Here is a 7,128-nt window from a genome sequence, read left to right on the forward strand (position 1 = left end):
CAATGACAGATTTTCGTATGTTGAACCATCCTTGCATCTCTAGGATGAAGTCTACTTGATCATGGTGGATAATTTTTTGATGTGTTCTTGGAGTCAGTTTGCCAATATTTTATTGAGTATTTTTGCATCAATGTTCATTAGGGAGACTGGTCTGTAATTCTCTTTCTTTGTTGCATATTTGTGTGGTTTGGGTATCAGGAAACAGTAGCCTCATAAGAAGAGTTTGGTAATATTCCTTCTGTTTCTCTTGTGTGGAATAGTTTGAAGAGTATTGGAATTAGCACTTCTTTGAAATTTTGGTAGAATTCTGAACTGAAACCATTTGGTCCTGGACTTTTTTTTGGTTGGAAGACTTTTAATGACTGTTTCTATTTCCTTAGGGGTTATTGGCCCATTTAAATAATTTATCTGGTCTTGATTTAACTTAGGTATGTGGTACCTATCCAGAAAATTGTCCATTTCTTTTAGATTTTCCAATTTTGTGGAATACAGGTTTTTGAAGTATGACCAAATGATTCTCTGGATTCCCTCATTGTCTGTTGTTATGTTGATTTGGATGCTTTCTCTCTCCTTTTTGGTTAATTTGGATAAGGGCTTGTCTATCTTGTTGGTTTTTTTCAAAGAACCAATTCTTTATTTTATTAATTCTTTGTATTGTTTTCTTTGTTTTTATTTAATTGATTCAGCCCTCAATTTCATTATTTCTTGTCATCAATTCCTCCTGGGTGAGTTTGCTTCCTTTTGTTCTAGAGCTTTCAGGTGTGCTGTTAAGTCACTACTGTGAGATTTCTCCAACTTCTTTGTGTGGATATTTAGTGCTATGAATTTTCCTCTTAGCACTGCTTTTATAGTGTCCAATAAGTTTGAATCTGTTGTGCTTTCATTTTCATTAAATTCTAGGAAATTTTTAATTTCTTTCTTTATTTCTTCCTTGACCCATTGTGTTAGGGTAGAATGTTTTGTAGATATCTATTAACTCCATTTGAGTCATAACTTCTGTTAAGTCCCTTATTAACCTGTTAAGTTTCTCTATGGCAGATCTATCCAGTGGTGAGAGTGGGGTGTTAAGATCTCCCACTATTAGTGTGTGGCATTTGATGTGCAACTTAAGCTTTAGTATTTTTTTTTTTTTTTACAAATGTTAGTTCCCTTTGTATTTGGGGCATAAATGTTCAGAATTGAGACTTTATCTTGGTGGATTTTCCATGTGATAAGTATGTAATGTCCTTACCAGTCTCCTGTGATTGATTTTAGTTTGAAGTCTTTTTTTTTATTAGATATTAGTATAGTTACAACAGCTTGCTTCATAAGTCCACTTGATTGGAAAGTCTTTTCCAAGCCTGTTACTCTGAGGTAGTGTCTGTCTTTAAAGTTGAGTTATGTTTCTTGTGTGCAGCAAAAGGATAGATCTGGTTTTGGTATCCATTCTGACAGTCTGTGTCTTTTTATAGGCAAATTGAGACTATTGATATTAATGGATATTAATGACCAGTGATTGTTAATTCCTGTTTTTTTCTGTTGGTAGTGTTGTGTGTTTCACTTCTTTGGAATTTGTTAGTGTGGGATTATCTATTGCCTGTATTATAATGGGTGTATCTAACTTCCTTAGGTTGTATTTTCCTTCCAGTGCTTTCTGTAGGGCTGGATTTGTGGAGAGGTATTGTTTAAATTTGGTTTTATCATGGACTATTTTGTTTACTCCATCTATGACGATTGAGAGTTTTGTGGATATAATAGTCTGGGTTGGCATCCATGGTCTCTTAGTGTCTGCATAACATCTGTCCAGGACCATCTGGCTTTCAGAGTCTCTATTGAGAAGTCAGGTGTTATTCTTATGGGTCTGCCTTTATATGTTACTTGACCCTTTTCCTTTGCAGCTCTTAATATTTTTTCTTTATTCTGTATGTTTAGTGGTTTGATTATTATGTGGTGAGGATCTTTCTTTTTGGGTCCAGTCTATTTGGTATTCTGTAAGCTTATTGTACGTTCATAGGCATTTCCTTCTTTAAGCTGGGAAAGTCTTCCTCTATGGTTTTGTTGAATATATTTTCTGTACCTTTGAGTTGGTATTCTTCTCCTTCTTCTATCCCTATTATTTTTAGGTTTGGTCTTTTCATGGTGTCCCAAATTTCTTGGACATTTTGTATTGTGACTTTTTGACTATAGTGTTTTCTTAGACTGATGAATCTATTTTCCCTATTGCATCTTCAATGCCAGAAATTCTCTCTTCCATCTCATGCAATGTGTTGGTTATGCTTGCACACGTAGTTCTTGTTCATTTACTCAGATTTTCCATTTTCAGCGTTCCCTCAGTTCCTGTCTTCTTTATTGCCTCTATTTCAGTTTTCAAATCTTGGACTTTTTCATTCACCTGTTTAATTGCTTATTCTTGGCTTTCTTTAAGAGATTTGTTGATTTCTTCCAATTTTTTGTTTGTCTTTTCTTCGAATTCTTTAAGGGTGGTTTTCTTTTCCTCTTTAAAAGCTTTTATCATCTTCTTAAAGTCATTTTTAAGGTATGTTTCTTCTGCTTTGGGGTGTTCAGGTCTTGCTGGTATGGCGCTACTAGGTTCTGATGGTGCCGTATTGGCTTTTATGTTGTTGACTCTGTTATTGCACTGACATCTACTCATCTCTTCCTCCATTTCATGCAAGTGCTGTCTGTGTCTGAGGGAGCCTCTTTTGGTTCAATTGATATTCTTTGTCTAATGGGAGTTTTGATCTAATCCAGTCTCTTGGTACAATCAGTGCTGATGGGTTCTGTGTCTCAGGGAGCAGATCTTAGTCCAATGGGTAGCAGAAGGCTCTGCCACAGGGAGCAGCTATTCCCATTTGGTGCAGGGTAGAACCTCTTTTCTGTTCCCAATTGGTGCAGGATAGGTTTATGTCTTTGTTTTCACTTGTGTCATAGAGGGCTGTTTTCTTGGCGAGGGAGTCAGGGAAAAGGCAGCTAGCCAGTCCCTGGGGCTCCAGTAGCTTGGGGGAGGGGAACAAGGTGTACCCCTGGGTCTGTCCAGTCCAGAGATAGGGCCCTACCTATTCCCAATCAATGCAGGGTGGGCTTATGTCTCCAGTTTTCACTGGTGTCATAGGGGGCTGTTTTCTTGGTCAGGGGGTGGGGGAAGAGGCACCTAGCTATTCCCTGGCGCTCCATTGGCTTGAGAGAGGGGCACAGGGTGTGCTCTGGGGCCTAGGGGCTAGGGACCTGGTCTGCCCAGTCCGGAGATGGGGCCTTATCTGTTCCCAATTGGTTGTATGTATATTTCTACTCTTGTCTAAGATATTATGTTTGTGCAGTTCATTTAAATTGTAATGAATAATTAAGAAATACAGATTATTAATTAGTCTTTTATGACAGTCAAACTTATAGTCATGTTAAGTTTTCTAAATATACATAGAGATAATTCAATTAGGTAGGTAATCTTCAAACACTTCAAAAAGCTACAGAATATGGCATTTAAAATGTTGTGAGAACTTTGGCTTTCTGGACATTGAGACACATCTGCTCCTGGCAGCACCAATTGCTTCAAGGAAGATGATGGGCATTGAAGACACTCCATATGGAGTTTTTCTTCTTCTTGGCAAAAATAGCCATTTGGGCAAGAAACTGTTCTTGCCTGAACTGCTTGACAAAATTTCATACAAACTGGACATGCAGGACCCATAGGAAGATGATCACTGAACTTTGCAAGACAAAATTGTCCTTCAGGTTCCCGAAGAAACTGCCAGACATTCTACAGGACACAGAGAAAAAAAAAATGACTGATAGACTAGGCCTATGGGCTGAAGATGGATGCCCCAAAGTTACAGAGGAACTTTGGATGACTGTCTAAGCAGGCAGCTGTCTCTGTTATTCTAGATTTTTTAAGTTGCTTGCAATGCTCTTCTTGTTTACTAGATAATATTGTTTCCCTCTGAGGTCTTTGATGTAGTTGAAGACTATATAGTTATAATTTTCCTTGGCTATGATAAAAGATAAATTAGATATGAAACTTTAGACTCACAAATATAGGATAGATAGAATATTTTCTTTAATTTTGTCAAATATTAATTGTAGCTGAAGAGCTTCTCTCCAGCCCCTGCCAAGCCCTGTCAGTTCGACAGGTCACTTATAAAATAAACACATAGATGCTTATATTTTTTTAAACTGCTTGGCCTAATGGCTCAGGCTTCTTGCTAGTTGTTCTTATATTTTAAATTAACCCATTTCTATTAGTCTATAAGTTGCCATGTGGCTCATGGCTTACCAGTACCTTAAATCTTGCTTTTCATGCTGGTGGCAGGCAGTGTCTCTCTGATTCAACCTTTCACTTCTCAGAATTCTCCTCTTTCCTTGTCCTGCTTATACTTCCTAACTGGCTACTGGCCAATCAGTGTTTTATTTATACAGAGTGATATCCACAGCAATTAAAAGACTAGATATTATAAGTGTAATTCTTGTCTGTTATATGTAATTTTATTATGTTAAAGTCAAAGTGTTTCTTTTTAATTAAACAGAAAAGGGGGAATGCTGTGGGATAATGCTTTTGTACACTGGTTTACTAAAATGGCCGATTGGCTAGTAGCCAGACAGGATAAGTAGACAAGAAGAATTCTGGGAAGAGGAAGGCTGAGTCAGTAGATGCCAGCCCATGTCCAGGGAACAGCATGTAATGGCACACAGGTAAAGTCATGGAACACATGGTGACATATAGATGAACAGAAATAGGCTGAGTTTAAGTGTAAGAGCTAGTCAATAGTTAGACAGAGCTAATGGCTGAGCAGTTTTAATTAATATACGCCTCTGTGTGTTTACTTGGTTCTGAGTGGCTGTGACTGGATGGGACACAGGAAAACTTCCAGCTACAGAACTGTTGTTGTTTCTAATACAAAAATATTTCTGTGTTTCCAAAGCGATTATTTGCATCATTTTATCTTTAATACTTCTTCATCTGAAGTCTACCATCATATTCCATAGTTTCTGCTGCTGTGGGTTGTCAAATAAGTACTTTCATCATACTTCAGATTCAACAGCATATTGCTTTCCAACATCCTATTTTTATTTCATTGTTTACATTTATACCATATATATACTTATATACATTTACAAGTAGACCTCATTCCCACCTGAATCTCTGTGTTTTCTGATGACTGTATTTTCTTGCTACTTTGGAATTCTTTTAGTTCAAATATTACAGGATAACCATTTTTTTCTGACTCATTAAATTTTAAAAACTTGCTTACTTTTACATTGTCCCTGAATGTATAGATATGGATATCTTTTAAAAATAATTATGCAAACCACTCTGTACTCCCAACCTCCTCCCTGAAGCCCTAGATGCAGCTGCCTGTGGTGATATTGTGTTCCCCAAAAATATGGTGCACCCTAATAAACTTATCTCGTGTCAGAGAACAGAACAGCCATAATATTAAACATAGAGGTTAGGCAGTGGTAGCATATGCCTTTAATTCTATCACTTGAGAGGCAGAGATCCATCTGGATCTTTGTGAGTTTAAAGCCACACTGGAAACAGCCAGGCATGGTGACTCATGCCTTTAATCCCAGGAAGTGATGGCAGAAAGCAGAAAGGTATATAAGGCATGAAAATCAGAACCTTTTGGCTGGTTAAGCTTTTAGGCTTTTGAGCAGCAGTTCAGCTGAGAGGCATCCAGTCTAAGGAAACAGAATCAACTGAGGAATTGGCAAGGTGAGGAAGCTGTGGCTTGTCCTGCTTCTCTGATCTTCCAGTATTCACCCCAATACCTGGCCCCAGGTTTGATTTTATTAATATAACCTGTTAAGATTCACACTACAGCTGCCCCTGCTCCTGCAGTCACTACCTCCAAAGATGATGGTCGTGCCTTCCATATATGCTGATCTTGGCAAGTCTGCCAACAATGTCTTCACCAAGACATTATTAAACTTTGGTTTAATAAAACTTAATTTGAAAATATAGTCAGTCAGAGAATGGATTGGAATTTACCAGTTCAGGCTCCACCAACACAGAGGCCATCAAAGTGAATGGCAGCCTGGAAACCAAGTACAGATGGAAGGAGTAGGGGTTGACCTTTATAGAGAAGAAGAACACAGGCAACACCCTATGCTCTAAAATCACCATGGAAGACCAGCTGCCGGGTGTACTGAAGCTGACCTTTGATTCATCCTTCATGTGTAACACTCGGGGGAAATGCTAAAATCAAGACAGGGTACAAAAGCAAGCATATCAACTAGGGCTGTGATGTGGACTTTGACATCTCTTGGCCCTCAATCAGGGGCACTCTGGTATTTGGCTATGAGGCCTAGCTGGCTGGCTACCAGATGAATTTTGAGATCTCGAAGTCTAAGGTGACCCAGAGCAGTTAGCTACAAGATGAATGAGTTAAAACTTCATACTAATGTGAAGGATGGGATAGAGTTTGGAGGCTCCATTTAGCAGAAAGTGAACAAGAAGTTGGAAGATGCTGTCAATCTTGCCTGAACAGCAGGAAACAGTAACTCTCACTTTGGAATAGCAGCCAAGTATCGAGTTGACCCTGATACCTCTTTTTGGCCAAGGAGAACAACTGTAGTCTGATCAGCTTGGGGTATACTCAGATCCTAAAGCCAGGTGTCAAACTGAAACTGTCACCTCTTCCTGGAATGCAAGTGGCCATAAGCTTGGCCTAGGATCAAAGTTCCAAGCATAAATGAATATTGTACAACAGTTAATTTTAAACTATTTTGTAGCACAGTGCCTTCAGAATTTAGTGTACCTTTTAATGTTGTATGTTGAGGATGCGAGAACTGATAAATACCATGTTAGATGTTCAGGCTAAAGTTGACTCAGCTTTAAGGTGTTTACCATTTTGGAGGTACAGCAAAAATCCCATTCCAGAAAGGGTCCTTTTAGCTGTAGACATGGGTTGAAAGGAAACCCTCAAGAGATGCCAGACCACAAGGGGAAGCTGAGAATGTGTGGCCCTTTGTAAATCTGTATTGAGTCTACTTCTGAGCATGGGAGCTTGGTGTCCTAGTCCTGACTGGTGGGAAGCATGTGCACACCTATGTGGAAGGGCCTTTTTTAGACATATCTCCATGCTCTCTTCCCATCTTAGCCCATCAGTTACCTATTTTACACAAAAGGTAATTTCAGGGTGTGTTTAGCTATGT

The 7,128-nt window shown here is 38.6% G+C and overlaps 1 pseudogene; it reads left to right on the top strand.

The window, feature by feature from the left end:
- The first annotated feature begins 5,830 nt into the window (after positions 1–5,830).
- On the top strand, positions 5,831–6,665 carry LOC114695841 (annotated as a pseudogene).
- The last annotated feature ends 463 nt before the right edge of the window (positions 6,666–7,128 follow it).

The sequence above is a fragment of the Peromyscus leucopus genome, chromosome 2 (assembly GCF_004664715.2).
Source record: "Peromyscus leucopus breed LL Stock chromosome 2, UCI_PerLeu_2.1, whole genome shotgun sequence".
In the NCBI taxonomy this organism is placed as follows: Eukaryota; Metazoa; Chordata; class Mammalia; order Rodentia; family Cricetidae; genus Peromyscus; species Peromyscus leucopus.